Source organism: Bidens hawaiensis, unplaced genomic scaffold, assembly GCF_021521415.1.
Source record: "Bidens hawaiensis isolate Kalapana, Puna unplaced genomic scaffold, B.hawaiensis_p1.1 tig00027084_1, whole genome shotgun sequence".
Taxonomy (NCBI): Eukaryota; Viridiplantae; Streptophyta; class Magnoliopsida; order Asterales; family Asteraceae; genus Bidens; species Bidens hawaiensis.
In genome coordinates this window covers 225926-246939 of record NW_027494369.1, presented here as the reverse complement: position 1 = coordinate 246939, position 21014 = coordinate 225926, and the positions used below count along the sequence as shown (strand labels likewise).

General features: G+C 45.7%; 1 pseudogene; it reads right to left on the bottom strand.

Moving 5' to 3' along the window:
* Window positions 1–9666: 9666 nt before the first annotated feature.
* On the bottom strand, window positions 9667–10242 carry LOC143574696 (protein S40-6 pseudogene; annotated as a pseudogene).
* Window positions 10243–21014: the final 10772 nt, after the last annotated feature.

The following is a 21014-nucleotide window of genomic DNA, read 5'->3' as shown; positions in this document are numbered from 1 at the left end:
ACCCGCACCTGGCTTTATAGTCGGGTTTTTTCCGGTTTCCGTTCCCTGCGGGTGCTAGGTATGTGAAGGGTTTTGCCTTAACACTGTACCCGCACCCGGCTTCATAATTGGGTTTTTCCGGTTTCCGTTCCCTGCGGGTGCTAGGTATGTGAAGGGTTTTGCCTTAACACTGTACCCGCACCCGACTTCATAGTTGGGTTTTTCCGGTTTCCGTTCCCTGCGGGTGCTAGGTATGTGAAGGGGTTTGCCTTAACACTGTACCCGCACCCGACTTCATAGTTGGGTTTTTCCGGTTTCCGTTCCCTGCGGGTGCTAGGTATGTGAAGGGTTTTGCCTTAACACTGTACCCGCACCCGACTTCATAGTTGGGTTTTTCCGGTTTCCGTTCCCTGCGGGTGCTAGGTATGTGAAGGGTTTTGCCTTAACACTGTACCCGCACCCGACTTCATAGTTGGGTATTCTTGGCATCTGTTCCCTGCGGGTGCTAGGTATGTGAAGGGTTTTGCCTTAACACTGTACCCGCAGCCGTCTTACGGTCAACTGGATAGCCAGGGTAAGGGGTTTTTCCCACTTACTTTTCGAATCTTTTTGAATCTTTGAAATTTGAAGAGTTGGTGAAAGGATAAGAACAGTCGTCGTGCGACGGTTTCTTCTGACTGTGTCAGGACGTGCTGGAAGTTATGGTGACGTGACATTATATGGTCGTTTCAGACGCTTTTTACGGCGCGTGGGCGCGATTTTTCGGGCGCGTGGCCGCAAAATTAATGGCACTCGTCCTTTCAACAGCTGTTGCCAGCTTGCCTGGTGCCACATGTCACGGTTTCATTGCACCTTCAATTTCTCTCTCCTCAGCATTAAATTCATCGCATTAACTGCGATCAATATATAAAGGGGAAGAGGGTCCTTTGTAATTCACACCTTCACTTCTTCTCTTCATCTCTAAGGCGATTTCTGGTGAATACTCCCTTATTTAGTTGAGCATTCCTCCGAAATCGTTTCTTCTTCCTCTGCAATATGTCTTCCCATGATGCTGAAGCTGTAGCCGACGATAGGAGTACTGCTGGCGAGTGCCAGTGTGCTCTACCTGTCGATCTGTACCAGTACGTCGTCAGGAAATTCATGCTTGAGTCTCTTGAGCCTGAGTTTCCTGAACCCCAGCAGACTGTGTACGATGCCCCCAGTGGCAAGATCGGGGTATATGCTGCATTCTTTGTTTATGGGAACCTTAGGTTCCCATTGACAAAGTTTGTGTACCGTGTCCTGGAGAGGCACGGTGTGCACCTGACCGAGGTGCATCCGATGGCGATTGCCAAGATTCGGCACTTCGAGTGGGTGTGCCGAATTCTGGGCATTGAGCCCTATGTGGACCGCCTGATGACCTTCTATACTTGGAGGTGCATCCAGGGGTGGTACACCCTGACAACCCGGATCAAGGGTTTGAAGATTTGCGCGACCGAGCGCAGTCTCCGATCGTGGAAGCGGGAGTTCTTCTACATTTCTGCCCGCGCCATCCCCATTGCCATGAAGTTTAAGAAGGGGCAAGCGCTTCCGAGTCTTCACGCTTCCAACTACCAGGAGGCGGAATGGTTCGCGAAGATATCTCGGGTCCAATCTCCGGTTTACCGGTTTCCGGAGTCCGGGATGGTGATGCTGGGGATGAGCCGGGTATGGAAGGAGGCGTCTCGGTTTCCCATCCTTCTCGAATACGGTTTGAATTCTATTCCTTATGGTATGTCTTGTCTTTCTTGCTGATATGAGTTTGTCTTCTAACTGTTTCTTTTCTTTCAGAGGGGAACGATTTGGAGTCGCTCCTGTACCCGCGGGAAGCTGACGGTCCCGTGCGGGTGGGTACTCGTGCTCTAGACGAGAACGAGTTGCCCATCCTGGAACAAACGGCGGATCGGTTTGTGGAGGTCTATCCGCTGGGCCACGAGATCCTGAGCCACCGGCGGCCAGGTAAGGCGTTATTCTATTCTCCACCCCTCAATGCTGTACCTGCTGCTGGAATTCCTGACATCCCGTCTTCTTCTGAGGAATCCGCAGATGGTCCTCCGTTGGTGCGGAAGAAGAAGGCTGCCGGTGGAAAAGGGAAGGAGAAGGCGGCCTCCACAGCCGATCCAGTGCTCCTATCTGACACTGAGTCAGATAATGAAGAGGTGGCGGGGAACCCCGGTGGTGAGAAGACCACTGCTCCGGAGGCTACGACTGTTACCTCCGGAGAACCAATGACGACGACGGTGACCGGCATCAAGAGACCGGCTCCATCGGGTTCGTCCCCGCCCGTCCGTACGTTCAGGCTCAAGAAAACCCGTAAGTACAAACATCCTTCTTATCTTTGTAGATTTATCATACTTCATGAATTTATTGAAACACTTATCTTCTTGTGCAGGTGTGGATGTTGACGCATTCTAGGGTGGAGCGCAGAGGAGTACCTCTCCGCCAATGACGGTAGGCTCGGTCAGCCTACCTGAGGCGACGACCCAGGCGCCTGCGCCTGCTTCCGCTGGATCAGTTGCTCACTCCCTTGAGCCGACTGTTCCAGCTGAGATGACGTCACCGCCGGTGGTAAGTGCGATTTTTACAGCATCTTTCACCGAGCCGGCGGTTACAATTGCTGCGGATTCTGCGGCGGCGACCGCGGCGGCGACCACGGCGGCCGCTACTATGCCTCCGCCACCGGCAACGACGGCCGGCCCATCAGGTATGCGCAGGGCTTCTCGCCAATCTTTGTCAACTTCCCATCTGCCCGACCTTTTGGATGGATTTCCCTTAGGTTCAGGCGATGGGTTCGGTGGCTATCGGCCCGTGATCGACCCTACAGGTGCGTAGGGTTCGTTTGGCCTTTATATTTTTCTTCATCTTTTCCTAACTGCTTTGTTTCTTTTGCAGTGTCGGATTCCAATGAAGTGTATGTTCCGCGATGGAACATCCGCCGAGGAACAACCCTTCGTACCCCTGTGGAGTGCGTGGAATGGGCTCGCCACGCTGCTCCCCATGGTGCGTTGGGGGAAGCCATGGCTAGCTACCAGGAGGGTAGGCTAACCAATGAGCTTCGGGTTCTCCAGGCCCGGATGCAGCCGCGCGTCGAGCTGCTTTGTCGTGAAAACGACAAGTTGAAAGCAGCTCGCGCCAAGGAAGTATCTCAAGCGCGGGCTCTTCGGGAGGAGAACCAATAGTTGGCCGCAGCTGCTGCGGAGAAGGAGAAGGCCTTCAAGGCCCTCGAGGTTGAGGTTCAAGCGCGACTCGAGGCCCGCTCCAAGGCTGCCCAAGCTGTTAACGAACAGCTTCGGCTGGCTAAGGAGACTGCGAGGAACGCAACCGAGAGGGCCACCAAGGCTGAAGCCGTTGCTGAGCCTTTACGCGTGGAGAACGAGGAGCTCAAGGCCAAATTAGAGGCTCTCCAACGTGCTCATGATGCCTTGGCGATGGAAGATGCCAAGAAGCTCCAAGAGATCCTGGACCAGAGGGGCGTGCTTGACCACACCGAGCGGAAGCTTAAGGGCGTTGAAGAGGCTGCTGCAAAGGAAGTGCTACTTGCCAACCTTAACAAAAGCGAAGCCGAACGCGCCCGCACCCAAGCTCAAGCCGCCCTCCAATAAGCTCTGGTTGCCAAGGAATGGCTTCTTCGAGAAGCGTTGTCTCAGGTATGTTTAGCTTTACGTCTTCACGCTTTCCTTTGTACATAGAAAAGGTGTTTGACACTTGTATTTTCCTTGTAGGTTGTGCATCGGGTCTTCTCAGAGACTACTTACGATGATGCCATGAGCGCAGCCCTCAACGCTTCTCATGAGGATGGGGAAAAGGCCGGCTTCCTGCTTGGTCTAGGGTTCGTTGAGAAAGGCGTCCCGCCTTCCAACTTCCCTTTGTTCGATGTGGACACCGAAGCTGCATATGACCAAGCGGTGAACCAATATGCCGCCTTCCCGCATCCGGTGGTGGAGAAGGTGAAGGAAGTCGCTTCTGCTGATGATGGACTTGCTATCCTCAAGGCTTTCCTTGAACCGCCACGCTCTACTGATGGGGCGGGTCCAAGTGGAAGTGGTCCTGAAGCTTGATTCTGAAGATCCCTTCCCGCTGCTAGGATAGACTAGATTTTGTTTTGTAGGCGGGTAGTTACCCGGCCATTCTTGTAATATATCTTTTGTGAAATACAAATCTTTTTGTGGATAAGACTGTTATTTCCTTTGGGTTCATTGCTTTATAAACCTTATATGACTTGCATACTTAGTTTAAATTAGCGATTTCCCAAGTATTTAGAATAAGTTAACCTTGAATGTGGTTGACAGTAGGTTGAAGTTTTGCTTCCCCCTTTGTGAGTGTGCGGATAGGACCGGCACTTGCACTTGGTAGGATGGCTAAACTCTTCCCCTTTAGCTGTCCTGCGTGAAGGTCTTGTCATTTTCTGGGTTTATACGGGTTTTGCCGCCTTCCCCACGCAACGATTCTTCACTTGATGCGGTGAATACCGGCATTAGTGTTCGAATCGACCGTTCAACGCGTGGTTGTTAATAGGTTAGTGTTCAGCTTTCCTCTACCAGGATTCATGCGGATATACCGGCACTTTCACATAGTGGGATGGCTGAACCTTTTCCCTTTAACTGACCTGCGTGAAGGTTCTGTCGTTTTTTGGGTTTATGCGGGTTTTGCCGCCTTCCCCACGCAATGACTCTTCTTGATGCGATGGCTACCGGCATTAGTGTTCGAATCGACCGTTCAACGCGTGTTTGTTAATAGGTTAGTGTTCAGCTTCCTCTACCAGGATTCATGCGGATATACCGGCACTTTCACATAGTGGGATGGCTGAACCTTTCCCCTTTAACTGACCTGCGTGAAGGTTTGATGCTTTTGGGTTTGTGCGGGTTTTGCCGCCTTCCCTGCGCAACGATTCTTCACTTGATGTGGCGGATACCGGCATCTCCATGTGCAAAGTTCATAAAATATAAATGTAAAATCATCAGCTTCAATTTGAAGGAAAATCGTTTCCATTAGAAGTGGCTCTAGGCCTTTTCTTTACAAATTTGGAATTGATCTACATACAAACTGTGTAATTGAGCTCCCATTAGGCGTGGCTTGGATGGGAGCACCATCGAGCCGACATGTATCTTGTTCGGGATCTCGTTGTTTACGCAGTATGTAGTCTCCGTTGAAGCTGCGATTTTTATTCGTGCGTTTCCCCAGCTGGGGTTCACGCATCAGCCTGCTCGACGCTCACTTCGCCACAAGGTGCGCGAGTGTCCCATCCTTGACAAATGCTTCGACCAAGTCCTTTACGTCTAAGCATTCTTCAGTGTTGTGGCCTTTGGTTTTGTGAAAATCACAATACTTTCTCCGATCAGCGTTGTGGCGATGCCGGATAAACGGAGCCTTTGGCCACGGGAGCTCCTCCGTGGCGAATATCTCGGTCACACTCTTTGTGAGTGGCGTCCACCTGGAGTTCTTCTCCGGTTTCACGTTATCTCTTCCGCCCAACCGATGTTGGAAACCGGACGGGGTGTCAAAGTTTACCCTTGACTGCCAAATGCCCAGCTTCCGCTTTTTGTTTAATCGGGCGGTAAGGACGTTGTTTTCCCTCGTCTTCTGGGTGTAGAGGTTCGTGCTCTGTGGAAGATCTCTACCCAGTTGCCTCTCGGTTTCCGCAAAGCGTTTAGCTGCGGTCATGATGGCATCCCATGTGGATGGCATGCCATCTTTGCCCGTCAGGGTGCGGATGAGTTCCGGGTCGTTTGCGCCCTGGATGAAAGCGGCGCGAACGAGATCTTCGCTAACATTGCCCAGGCTTAGCTTCTTTGAGTTGAAGCGAGTGATGAAGTCAGGCAAAGATTCTTCCTCCTCTCGGACGCACTTGAGGATTGTCCACTGCTCCTCAGTGTACTTTCTTTGCTGACTAAAGTGTTGGCTGAACTTCTGTTGGAAGTCTGCCCAATCGTAGATGTGGTGGACCGGCAGACGGTCGAACCACGCTCTAGCTGCCCCGACCAGCGTCATTTGGAACATATAACACCACGTGGGTTCCGTCCAGTTACTGACGGTCGCCCCCGCGATGAATCTGTTCAAGTGATCGTCAGGGTCAGAAATACCATCGTACGTGCCTATGTTGGACATTTGTTTGGCACTTCTTGGGGCGATTGCTTCCGCAATGTCCCTTGCGAATTTGGACGTTCCCGCCCTTGCCGCAGTTGGCGTGAATGTTTTGGAGAAGTCCCGTGGGCTGTTGCCCACGTTTATTGGACTGAATGCTTCTCCAAAACGCCTTCTCGGTTGGGAATCCGTTTCTTTACGCTTCCCTTTCGCCCTATGACGAGGGTTCGCGTCTTCCTCGGATTCCTCCGAATCATCGTCGTATTCGAATTCTTCCACTTGTTGGAGTGAACGTAAACGTTCATCCAACTCAGCTTGGAACTCTTTTTGACGTGCTTCGGCCCACGCTTTAACCTCATCAAGTGTTTGGCAGGGGAGCCTCGTCTGTTGATTTTCTAACTGGGTATCGGTGAATCCCAGTGTCTGATTATTTACTTCACTTGCCCCGGCTTGGGTAGCAGGGGTAGTGTTCGTAAAGTTTGTGTACTCGGTATTCCCCCTTATAGCTGGGGTTGTAGTTACCGGAGTCTCTTGGTTACTCGGTTTTGGGACCGGAGTATCCTTAACCATCTTTCCAGAAATTTTGAAAAAACTGGAGAAAAATAAAGTTCTAGCTTTATGCACGGATGGCGCCAATGAAGAAACACCAGTCGAACCCTGACAGATTACGAGTAACCTGAGGGTTAGATAGACGTTTCCCACGAGGGGTTAATTCCGGCAAGATGGTTCTTCCGATAACCTGCAAAACAGACACCGCGAGCTCGTCACTAAGAAAGGGGGGGGGGGGGGTTCCTCCTTGTGACCACCCTCCGGCGTGAGAATCAGTCTATATTACTCTTTGAATATAAAAGTATATTATTAATGCTAGAGCAGTTATCAGGTAAATTATACAAGATATTAGATGATGAAATGATAATACCATTTGATGTCTTTTATAGCCGAAGGTGGGTTTCCAAGGAGGTTTAGCCGGCCTACTACTCTGCCAACTGTGGCCTACACACGTGCTCTGCTGGTAATTGGTGGATAGGTAGCGGCTGACAGTGACCAGGCGTGCTGTTCACTTTTCCTTTTCCACCAACTACAGGCTAGGCACGTGGTATGGCAGGAGTTGGTGAGCAGGCGGCGGCTATTGGTCACAGTGCTGTGGCGTGTTGTCTGCCATGCTGCTGTCAGTGAGCTGTCGTATCGTTGGTCAGATCTTTTGTCCATACCTCGTCAGGTATCACACAAAAGATCCTCCATTATTATACGGACTGGCTCATTTAGGCGGGAGTTTTCCCCCTCCCGCCTTTATGAGGGAATGTTCCCGGCTTTGCTCATTCCTTCTTCAGGTGACTACTGAATTATTACGAGTCTGAGCCTTATGCGTGTAGCCATGCTGCGCGGGTGGCCAGTCCCTAATGGCGGGTATCCGCACCTGCGGGAACAGGCGGATACTTGGAAACCATAGGGAGGCATTTCCTGCGGGACCAGCTTGCGTACCGCATGTGAGGTCGTCACAACTCTGAGCGTGGTGGGTCCTGCGGGTTTGGTAGGTCGCGGCGCAGACGTCCCTATGGTGAAGTCTGCGGGTTCAACTGCGCAGACGTCCGTTTAAAGAGTCTTGAATGTTCAACTGCGCAGACGTCTCCTTTTAAGGGAGTCTTGCGGGTCCTAACCACCTCTGCTGGGACCTACCTCTTCACCCTCGAAACCCAACAACGAGTGATAGTTGTTCTCGGTTTTACCATTTGCTTCTAGTACAAGTATTGCCCACATTTGTTATATTAAAGACTTAATTATAACAAATTAAGTTACAGAACTTCTACATTAAAAAGTATACAAACATATTGGGTCTTAACACCTACAAAGTGCAATGAGGAAAAGGTAACAACCTAACCCACGCTTGAACTGATCCTAGTTGGGCAGCCACCTTGTAAAGAGTTGTTTTCAATGCTCGTGAGAAAGCCAAACGACAGGTATGAGGAATAATTTTGACGGTAATAATAGGCGCTTTAAAGATACAAGAATCACTCAAAATTGTTTTATGTAAAGACTTTAATATAACATAGCCAAGTTAAAAAAGAAAAAAAAAACTATTTCATATAAAACAAGAAATTATATTGGTTTTGTTGTGATCTTCACTTACCTTTAACATCACAGATGAAAGTTAAAAATAATGATAATTATATGTAATAACACTTAAGAAGTTTTTTCATTTAATTGTAAAAATCCACACAACAAAAAATGGGAACATCTTTGCCACCTATGTTGATAATATGCACAGTTAGTTTAGTTAGTGATTCACTAAAACACTAAGTATACGACTTTCACAAGTTTTAATTCATAGGTGACTTCTTGATAGAAAATTACATGGGTGTCCATGGATTTGTTTCATTTTTCAAAAATTAGGGGACCAATAAAAAACACCAAAGGCATCACTTTCTTAATAAAGGTGACCAATTAAAAGTATATCTCTAACCCTCCATCCAATTCTAATGTCTGTTCTCATCTACTACCACCCGTTTTTCTTATAAACTCCAAGAAATGGTTTTCAATACCAAATTTGTTTAAGATGTAAATAAATGCACTTCTTGTGTTTCACAATCAACTATGGTGCTATTTTTGTTTTTGTGTCATGATTGTGTATAACATTATAAGTCAAATATACGTGTTTAACTAGAATCTATATGTCGAGTCCAACTAGCTAGTAGAAAATTATAAATGTCCCAAATAACAAATAAGTTTTTAAATTTTGAGGTCATATATTTCTATAACTATATGAAATATTTACACTAGTTATGTTTCTTTTTTTCTCTTCCACTCATCAACTTGTGTATCTATTTATTAGATCAATTGTATTCATCTAAAAGTTGTTTCCATTTAAGTTATTGTCTTTATTACAATTTATGTAGTTTTGTACATTATTTCTAGCGGTTTATTTAGAGAAATTATACGAACAAAACGCTAAATTCCAACAAACATATGCATTCCAACAAGCATACGTCAATCGTCGTATCCAGTGAGTGCAATGAAAAATGGTTAGCGTAGAGCGCTTACAATTAAGTTTTGAACACCCGTATAAGACAATGGGATTAAGTTTTCTTAACTGAAAATCATTTCAACATTTTTTCTGTCACGTGTCACAATTATACTACATATAAATCAAGTCTCTTTTCAGGGTTTTAAAACCTTTTTCCAAAAGTTTTAACGGATTACAATCTTATATTAATCGTTTTTAATGTAATACAAAATATCATTTAAATACAATATAAAAGTGGGAAAAACCTAATTATTGATGGTGACCTTTTAATTTGTCTCAATCAAGCATTTCATTTTAATTTGTTTCACTTGAAATTGCCTCAAGATATTAAAAACACAAATTATAAAAAAACACATTTTAATTTGTTTCATTTTATTATAACTTCAGAAAACACAAATTATAAAAAACAAATCACATAATAGGAGCGACTTGGAGATTGGGTATCTTGAATAGTTAATATGAGTTAAAAATCAAAATCGCAATATACTTCTTTTATATATTCGGGTCAAAATTATAACAAATAACAAAAAAGGAAGAAAAAAAAAATTGTGTGTTATATATTTGTGCTAGCCATCGAACCCGGTTTCGCTCCAAACGGCGTCCCGCACCCGGCTCATGTCTCGGCCCTTAAGGGTCCGACCCACGCCTTCAAAAACCGACTTAGCCGTTGACCTATGACTACGCGCCAAGTACTCATGTGGTGGGACCATATCCGACTCATGCTCATCATCCGAGTCATGCATCGACTCAACCGAGTCAACTCGGTATATCTTTGACCAGTCCAGCACGTTCACCGGAGCTGAGCTGGCAACATGCCTTTCACGTGACGACACCTCATCCTTACGGAACTGGTGCACGATCCTCTGCGACCCAACCACACCCGTCTTATCCTGCTCCTCAAACGCCACCGACAATCCTCCGGCTGCACGCCGGCGACTCTTTGTGGGGGCGCGTGAGATCCAGTCGCTGCTGACGGATTGTTGATCGGCGCCGGAAACAGTACCGTTGACCATGTCGTTGACCATAGACCAAACATCGGCTTCTCCGAGCTCTACGCCGTCGTCCTCCGGCGTGTGGTTGTCGCCGGCGTATCCGAAGAAGCGGTGGCTCCGGGTGGTTGTAAGTTTACGGCCTTTGGCCATTGATCGGAGTGTTGGTTTTCCGGCGAGTGTTATGAAAGTGTGTGGTGAAGATATGGGGTTGTATTTATAAGGTTTGTTGGTATGTGAATTAGGGGTGAATTTGTAATGAATTTAGACATGCTTAGTTTAGTTAATTGTGAATGGGGACCGAGTTGAGGACAAAGTACATTATTATTTATTATCACTATGGATAGACTAGAAGACGAAGAGGATTGTGAAAATAATAATAATAATAATAATAAAAAAAGGTGTGACAGGGATAGAATGGTAATTTAATATGTACCACTCTCAGTTTGACGAGTGTGCAGAACTGTAGATCACGTCCATGTGAAACTAGTTAACAAATAATGAGAAACTAGGATTTACGACCACGCGTTTCGTGACAGGACCATTAAACAGAACAAAATGCATACGTAAAAACGTTAAACCACGAACTCTGTGATTTGATGCGAAATTAGCTTGTATCGGATTACAACATTGGAATTAAACAAAAGAAATTAACCTATCAATGCCAAAATACAAAAAAATTATCATATGTGAAACAAAAAAACCAGCACGTTATAGTCGCGAACCGACGCAAATTCGGTTAGTATCAGCAGTACCAACACAAATTGGTAAACATGAATTAGTAGGCCAAAAAAATCATATTTTAAAGGAAATGTATCAAACGTCGAAACGCGGATATGTTGGGTTTGCATGAGATCGTGTCGGTTCGGAAACGAGTAAAAGGATGGTTTTGTAGGTGATGTTTGTGACATTTGTCAATTTCGGGTTATTTTATACTTGTATTCTTAATATAAACCCGACCCGTTTTGTATCCCGAACCTTTCAATATTATCAAAATGATGAATGTTATGTTACATATTTGTTTTATAGTTGTTGGATCTAAAAAAAACACCCTTTTCGGTTCTTAAAATGCCACGAAAACGCTCAAAACGAACTCAATGGACTAAAACTACCAAAATGAAGACTTGAAGGACCTATTTGTAGTTTGTGCTTTCTTAGGTCTATAACCAATCCATTTTCATGCAACACCCTTTATGAAAAACCCATTCAACTTACCGTATATACACACACCCATCTTCTTCATTTGTGCTTGCTCATTTCCTCATTTCTCTTTCAAATTCTTGAATTCTAAGGTAGTTCTTCATAAGTTAATCTTTCATTTTAACTAACTTCTCAATACTTAAAGCTTGATGTTACAACATATATATAATATAAACTCCTTGTTTACCTTCGGCCTTTCATTTCTCCGGTCTCGACCGGTTGAAATGTCGGGCTAGTAAGGCAAGGTTACATAAAGGACTTTGTAGTCTTTGTTTATATATTTAACAAATCTAACCATATAACTTGTTATACTTGCTTAACTTCTGCATATTTTAGTTTATTGTTCATATTTGTCAAGTTCCATGCTATTGGGTATGTGGTGACTAGCCTCGGTTTCATCCCGAGTTGAGAACCGAAGAAAAAACCGAACTTTTGTTTAAAAGCTTTATTGTTAACTTTTTGAATGTAAAACTCGAGTATTATTATTTATAAGTTATTTTACAAGTTCCATGGTAATTGGGTATGTGGTAACCATCATCGGTCTTGTCACACCCGGCCCTGAGCGGCGGAAACAGCCGGGCGCGCTCGAGTGGGGATTGATAATTAAGCACGGGCCATTGCAAACATTCAAAGTAAGATTTTCATTGCGCATGAAATGTTTAATACAAATACATTACATTGTTTAAAAATTACATAAAAACATCCAAGTATAAAAACTGTTGAAGATTTCCACGCCGTATCCCCTTGCGCGGCGGGAACAACCACGCGCATCGAAGGGATAGAACTAAAATCTTCCAAAAAGCTAGTTTTAGATGTTCAGCGTGAGGTGCTCTAAGTGTGACTCCATGCGCTACCTAGTTATCTCCTGAAAGACACGTAAAAACATTTGAATCAGTATAAACTGAGTGAGTTCACAAGTTTTAGTAACTTGATAAATCGTATTGCATCATAATCTTGATAAAAATCATTCTGAAACATAATTCTGATAGCATCATTAAAACACATGCTTGGTAAAACATAGTTCTATCAACATATTCTGATAAAATCGTTCCGCGGGTTACGCGCGAACATTTCTGGGAACTGTGCTCGTCTGTGTAAGTGGCGCTGCCACTACGAGCGAAACAAGTAATACCGTCCCGCGGGTTACGCGCGGACACATCTGAAAAACCGTGCTCGTCTAAGTGGCGCTGCCACTACGAGCGAATAATACCGTCCCGCGGGTTACGCGCAGACGTTGTGCCGGAAAACAAGGCGCTCGTCCATGCAAAGAGGCGCGACCCCTACGAGCGGGCTCAAACCCATAGTACTGCCCCATGACCATACTAGGCACTCGTCCATGCAAAGAGGTGCGACCCCTACGAGTGGGTGGATCAAACCAGCAGTCCCTACCCTTAGAGTTCCAATGGTAAAGTGATCACTTACTCGAGTTCTAGCGCACATACATCGAAAACCTTAGATAACCGTTCGCATTGCTCATTATGAAATATAAACACATAATCGCTTGCATAGCTTGTAAGTATACCATGATAAAACATTATTTAAGTACGTGTCCCTCGCCCCGAAAACAGTTTAAAAATAGTGAAAACAGTGAAAATAGGGGCTGTGAGACTCACCTGTGGTTCTTGTTAAGGGATTAATCGAGATTCGGGTTTTCTTGGTGTTGGCCTCGGAATTGAAGGTCTAGAATGCGATTAAATAACAAGAAGTATATATATTAAGATCAAGAATTAGGAGAATATAAGGGTTGGAAAGCAGATCTCAAGGTTATATTCTTGGCTTACCTGGTAACAGGATCGGAAACGAAAACAACGGATGCTTGGGAGATGATTAGTGCAAGTTGCAGTTCTTAAAAGAGAAGTTTGAAGTGTGTTTTGGGTGATAGTTTAGGTTACATATTTATAGGCAAACTCAAGGGAACACAATCCCTTGCTTTAGGGAATTGTAATCTTTTCATATCTAGGTGTAATGATGATAAGGTATGGAAATTATTATTATTTATTTAAAAGTGGAGTAGTGGATAAAAGATTTTGATTTGATTTGGTCAGGACATGCAGGTCTGGGGTTGGTGAGAATAGGGTGGCTGACAGTTGACTTTTCATGTTACAGTGTGCTTTTTCAGGTACTTTTGTCCGTGTACAGTAAAAAGTGGAAAATCTCTGAAACACGCTACTGTTTCCTTTTGGGCGGGAGTAATCTCCTTACGTCTGGAGAATAGACTAAGTGTTCTGTGCGTATCACTTTGTGCGCATAGCTTTCTGCGTGAAGGACATTTCTTTGCTGCGGGTAGGCACGTAACCTTCTCGCAGTTAGGGACATTGAGTTTCATTTGTAGATTCTCCAGGTGGTCTTGGTATTTCAACATAGTGATCAGTTATGTTGAAGTCAATTCCATCTTGGAGCTTCAGACAAACTAGCTCTCAATGTTCCCGCTATGCGGGGAGGTTAGTTCCCTTCCGCACGCGCATAAACGATTTAGGATGCACCCGCCTTAGCATCATGCGGGATGGTCAACCCATTAGACAACATAACGTTAAGGTACATGAAAACATAAAGCCAAAACATTCGCGCATGGCGCATATAACATATGCCCACGCTGGTTCTTAACATGGCGCGCTCGCGCAGGGCGCACATAATATGCCCGCGCTGACTAACATGGCGCGCTCGCGCAGGGCGCACATAACAAATGCACGCGCTGACTAACATGGCGCGCTCGCGCAGGGCGCACATAACAAATGCACGCGCTGACTAACATGGCGCGCTCGCGCAGGGCGCACATAACAAATGCACGCGCTGACTAACATGGCGCACTCGCGCAAGGCGCATATAACATAATTACCTAATATTTAGGTTGATTACTTGGTTTAAGGGATTGGGAATTTACCGGGTGTCACATTCTCTCCCTGTTAAGCAAATTTCGTCCCGAAATTTAGGAGATGTTGCTGGCAGAAGCCATGCTCTGAAAGAGGTGTGGGTATTTCTTGCGCATCTGGTCTTCTCTTTCCCAAGTGAATTCAGGCCCACGCCTCGAGTTCCATTGAACCTTTACTAACTTGATTCTGCTTCTGCGTAACTTTTGTTCTTTCCAATCGGTTACTGCTATAGGTTCTTCTACGAAGTGCAGCTGTTTGTCGATGTGAATCTCTTCCAACGGCAAAATCAACGTTTCGTCAGATAAACACTTTTTGAGGTTGGACACATGAAACGTATCATGAACTCCACTGAGTTCGGCGGGTAAACGGAGTTTATAAGCAACCGGACCGATCCTTTCCAGGATCTCAAATGGTCCAATGTAGCGCGGATTCAACTTTCCTCGCTTGCTGAAACGGGGGACTCCTTTCCATGGAGAGACTTTCAAAAGTACTCTATCCCCTACCTGAAACTCCAATGGTTTCCTTCGCACATCTGCGTAGCTCTTCTGTCTGTCGCGCGCTGTCTTAAGGCGATCCCGTATCTGAAAAATCTTGTCTGTTGTTTCTTGGATCAATTCTGGACCAGTCATTTGCTTGTCACCCACTTCAGCCCAGCACAGTGGGGATCTACACTTGCGCCCATACAAAGCTTCGAATGGCGCAGCCTTGATGCTTGTGTGATAGCTGTTGTTGTAAGAAAATTCAACCAATGGGAGATGAGTATCCCAGCTACCTCCGAAATCGATCGCGCACGCGCGCAGCATATCTTCCAATGTCTGGATTGTTCGCTCGCTTTGCCCATCCGTTTGAGGATGATATGCCGTACTCATGTCAAGACGAGTACCTAAAGCCCCTTGTAACGATCTCCAAAATCTTGAGGTGAACCGACTATCTCTATCAGAAATGATGGACACTGGGACTCCATGTTTTGAAACTACTTCTCGAATATACAATCGGGCTAACTTTTCCATCTTATCGGTTTCCTTGATCGGCAGGAAGTGCGCTGACTTAGTTAGCCGATCCACAATAACCCAGATCGTGTCGTAACCCCCAGGTGTCCTTGGCAATTTGGTGATGAAGTCCATAGAGATTTGTTCCCACTTCCACATGGGAATTTCTGGCTGTTGAAGCAACCCTGATGGTTTCTGGTATTCAGCCTTTACCTTCGAACACGTCAGGCACTTACTGACATACGTCGCGATGGCGCCTTTAAGATTGGGCCACCAATACAGCGCTTTAACATCTTGGTACATCTTGTCTGTGCCAGGATGTACGGAATACCGCGTCTTGTGAGCTTCGTTTAATACTTGCTCGCGCAATCCTCCCTTGAGAGGGACCCATATGCGGTTAGCAAAATACCGAGTGTCGTTCTCTTTGAGCTCCAAATCCTTAATCATACCCCCAAGGGATTCGTTTTTAACAAACTCTGGTTTCAAGGCTTCTTGCTGAGCGTCTCGGATGCGGGTAGAGAGATCTGCGCGAATGGTCAACCTTAGAGCCTTGACTAGTAGCGTTTTTATTCGCTCCTTCCTACTTAGCGCGTCTGCTACCACATTCGCCTTTCCAGGGTGGTACTTAATTTCACAATCATAATCATTCAACAACTCCACCCATCTTCGTTGCCTCATGTTTAAATCCTTTTGATCAAATATATGTTGAAGGCTCTTGTGATCCGTAAAGATTACACACTTTGTACCATAGAGGTAATGGCGCCAAATCTTTAGCGCGAAGACAACCGCTCCAAGTTCCAGATCATGCGTTGTGTAGTTCTTTTCATTGGTCTTGAGTTGGCGCGAGGCATATGCTATGACTTTGTCTCGCTGCATAAGGACACATCCAAGTCCCTGATGTGAAGCGTCGCAGTAAACGACGATGTCATCCGTCCCCTCGGGCAGAGACAAAATTGGCGCACTACATAATTTCTGTTTTAACATTTGAAATGCCGCTTCCTGATTTTCGCCCCAAACAAACTTCTTGTCTTTCTGAGTTAGCGCGGTCAATGGTAGAGCTATCTTGGAGAAGTTCTCAATGAAGCGTCGATAGTAGCCAGCTAGTCCTAGGAATTGCCTCACCTCAGTTGGGGTTTTTGGCGCTTCCCAGTTTTCGATGGCCTTGACTTTGGAAGGATCAACGTGTATTCCTTTCTCGTTTACAACGTGACCGAGAAAGTGAACTTCTCTAAGCCAAAACTCACATTTGGAAAACTTCGCATACAACTTTTCTTTCCGCAACAATTCCAAAATCAATCTCAGGTGTTGCTCATGCTCGGCCTTGGTCCGAGAATAAATCAGAATATCATCTATAAACACAATCACAAACTTGTCCAAGTATGGTTTGCACACGCGGTTCATCAGATCCATGAATACAGCCGGCGCATTAGTTAGCCCGAAGGGCATCACTAAGAACTCATAATGGCCGTATCTAGTTCGGAAGGCTGTTTTCGGCACATCTTCCTCATGGACCCTAAGTTGGTGGTATCCTGACCGTAGATCTATCTTCGAATAATAACTGGATCCCTGCAACTGGTCAAATAAGTCGTCAATCCTCGGTAAGGGGTACCGATTCTTGACTGTCAGCTTGTTCAGCTCCCTATAGTCAATACACATCCGGAAAGAACCATCCTTCTTCTTAACAAACAGTACTGGAGCTCCCCAAGGTGAAAAGCTTGGGCGTATGAAACCCTTATCCAATAGTTCCTGTAACTGATTGGATAGCTCTTGCATCTCAGATGGAGCTAATCGATAAGGCGCTCGAGCTACTGGCGCAGCTCCTGGGACTAAATCAATACGAAATTCGACTTGTCGCGGCGGCAGTAATCCGGGCAAATCTTCAGGGAAAACTTCTGGAAATTCGCGCACTACTGGTAAGTCTTCAATTCTTCGCTCATCTCCTTTCTTCTCTACTACATGCGCCAGGAAGGCGTAGCACCATTTCCTTAGGCACTTGCGCGCTTTTAGGCACGAAATTAGTTTCGTCGCAACTCCCCTTCTTTCCCCTTGAATCACCAAGGTTTCTCCGTTCAACAGTGGGACCCGAACCTGCTTCTCATGGCAAATAACTTCCGCGTGGTTCTCGACTAACCAATCCATACCTACCACAATGTCAAAACTTCCCAAGTCTATTGGCAACAAATTAATATTGAACCCGTGACCTCCCATGACTATTACACATTGTTCAGTTCTTTCGTTCGCGCATAACTGCCTACCATTGGCTAGTTCTATAGTATAAGGCGTGTCTAGCCTACTGCTTGCTAGGCCTAGGGAGTTTTTAAACTCAGCAGATATAAAACTTAGGTCAGCGCCAGTATCAAATAAGACAGATGCAAAATGGCCGTTAAGCAAAAACGTACCGGTTACCACATTCGGCTCTTCTTTAGCTTCGCCCGCGCCGATCACAAAAGCTCTCCCGCGAGCTTGGTTTCCCTTTTGCGGGCAATCCCGACTAAAATGCCCTGGCTTCCCGCATGCGTAGCAGTTGTCGCTCGCTCCAGCTTCTCTGACACGGCAATTCATCGTCTTGTGCCCTGGTCTGCCACATTTGGCACATTCGATTCTTGCGCATTCACCCTCGTGGTGACACTTGCATTTGTTGCACCATGGGCGAGGCCCGCTGTATCCTTTCCTTGATGGCTCCGCGGCTTGGATCGCGTAAGCCCTTACGCTCTCCTGCTTCTTGAACGGTGGTTGCTTGGAGTCGGACCCTCGGTGGTGAGAGTTCCACTTCCTCTTGGGATCAGAGGTTCGCTGCTCGATTCCGCGCGTAGTTAACATACCCGCACGGACCGTATCCCTTGTAAGGGTGATGGCCCGCGCTACCGCCTCATCAAAGGTTGGAGGCGCTGCGGCGTTGAGCGGAACCCTAACAACAGGAGGTAACCCAAAAATATACCTCTCGATCTTCTTTTCCTCCGTGTTTGCCATGTCGGGTACCAACTGGCAAAGCTCGTTGAACCGGTTGTTGTAGGCGTCGATATCCGTTCCTACCATGGTGTGGTTCCAGAATTCCTGCTGCAGACTCTGAATTTCTGCGCGAGAGCAGAACTTTCTCATCATCATTTCCTTCAGTTCTTCCCAGGTCTTGTGAAGAGCAACTTCTCGCCCCAAAGTCTTCATTTGAAGTTTCCACCAAGACGAAGCTGCTTCTTGGAACATGCATGTCGCGTAAAGAACCTTCTGGTTCTCACTACATCTGCTAATGGAGAGAACTGTCTCCATCTTGTCAATCCAGTTGTAGAGCCCAATGGCCCCTTCGGTACCCTTGAATGGCCAAGGCCTACAGGCCATAAATGTTTTATAGGAGCATCCTTTGTCCAAGGCTCCTGAATCGGGTTCTGGGGTCTCGTTCTGACGACCCTGACTTGATTCGGCCTTGCTGGCCTCATGTGTCGCGATCGCTTGCGTGATTATTTCCGCGAGTTCCTCGGGTGTCATGGTAATTCCCTTGGCTTTAGTTGGAGGCATTCTCGCTTTAAAAGAGAATGAAAATATATTAAACTTAGCGCATTTACTCTGAGCACATAATGTTCTTTATCTTTATTCACTAGACACTGTGTGACCCGTGTACCTAAGTGTGTGTATAGTTTCTTTTGAAAATATTTTATTTGAAAAATATTTCATGCGATTCCCCAACGGTTATAGTCTAGGTTAAAACTTCTTTTCCTAGTTCGCTATAACCAGTGCTCTGATACCAATCTGTCACACCCGGCCCTGAGCGGCGGAAACAGCCGGGCGCGCGCGAGTGGGGATTGATAATTAAGCACGGGCCATTGCAAACATTCAAAGTAAGATTTTCATTGCGCATGAAATGTTTAATACAAATACATTACATTGTTTAAAAATTACATAAAAACATCCAAGTATAAAAACTGTTGAAGATTTCCACGCCGTATCCCCTTGCGCGGCGGGAACAACCACGCGCATCGAAGGGATAGAACTAAAATCTTCCAAAAAGCTAGTTTTAGATGTTCAGCGTGAGGTGCTCTAAGTGTGACTCCATGCGCTACCTAGTTATCTCCTGAAAGACACGTAAAAACATTTGAATCAGTATAAACTGAGTGAGTTCACAAATTTTAGTAATTTGATAAATCGTATTGCATCATAATCTTGATAAAAATCATTCTGAAACATAATTCTGATAGCATCATTAAAACACATGCTTGGTAAAACATAGTTCTATCAACATATTCTGATAAAATCGTTCCGCGGGTTACGCGCGAACATTTCTGGGAACTGTGCTCGTCTGTGTAAGTGGCGCTGCCACTACGAGCGAAACAAGTAATACCGTCCCGCGGGTTACGCGCGGACACATCTGAAAAACCGTGCTCGTCTAAGTGGCGCTGCCACTACGAGCGAATAATACCGTCCCGCGGGTTACGCGCAGACGTTGTGCCGGAAAACAAGGCGCTCGTCCATGCAAAGAGGCGCGACCCCTACGAGCGGGCTCAAACCCATAGTACTGCCCCATGACCATACTAGGCACTCGTCCATGCAAAGAGGTGCGACCCCTACGAGTGGGTGGATCAAACCAGCAGTCCCTACCCTTAGAGTTCCAATGGTAAAGTGATCACTTACTCGAGTTCTAGCGCACATACATCGAAAACCTTAGATAACCGTTCGCATTGTGTAACATCCCGAAATTTTTATTTTGATAAATAAAAGAAAGTTATGTTTAGTAATTTCACGTTTTAGTTATGTAATGTCGAGTAAGGAACGGGTCTTGGGCTTAGTTATTTTATGAACTCGGCCTGTCTCGACCCGTAGGAAGCCAACCCGAGCCTAACCAAACCCGTAGTATATAAACGAAAGTTCTTGACACTTCCACCATTTTCACCATCTTCCTTCACTTACACCCACCCAAACACTCTCATTTCTAGAGAGAGAAGCTAGAGAGAGAAAGTTCTCAAATCACAAATCCGAGTCCACAATCTAGTTCCTAATCGTTTTTGGTAAGTCCTTCTCGAAAATCATCCGTTTTCATAACCATTTTCGAGCTCAAATCGAGCAAAAACTCCCTATTTTCGTAACTTGAGTTTTCGGGTCAAAAACCGCCTTGTTTTGATGTCAAAATGCAAGCTTTTGTGTTTAAAAGTACAAGGAATCGATAGCCCTTTCAATCCCGAGCATTTCCATGTCAAAAACTTCGATTTTGGGTCAAAAATCTGGAAAATCTGGAAAACCCGTGGGTTTCTCCGTCGCCCAGCTTGAAGGAGTCGAATCAGACTCATTCGATCGAACCAGTCGATCGAATCAGTCCATTCGATCGAATGCGTAGATCGAACAAGTCCAGTCGACCGAATAGGGAAGCAACCGAATAGTCTCCAACTCATTCGATCGAATGAGTTTTGTATTCGATCGAATGAGTGTTGTATTCGATCGAACGTGTTCCTATTCGATCGAACGTGTTCCTGTTTGATCGAACGTGTTCCTATTCGATCGAACGTGTTCCTGTTTGATCGAACGTGTTCCTATTCGATCGAACGTGTTCCTATTCGATCGAACGTGTTCCTATTCGATCGAATCAAGCCAGAACCAAGCTGTTTCCGAGTTCGCCTAAGGTTTAACTTCGCCTGAAGCGAAGTTCGTTTATAAAATGAATTAAAAACCTAATGGAAAATGTGTTAAGGCAGTTATCGAAAACGAGTAGTAGTAGTTAATTGATATGTGTAAATATTATACAGTTAGCCGAGCCCAGTTAAAGAAAGGAATTACAATCAACGGAGAACGTAACCGTATTCAGGTGAGTTTCTAGCCCCATTTCCTTGTTATGTTTTCGGGGCTGTGTGCATACTCGATGTGAAGTGTGAATCCACTTACTTTA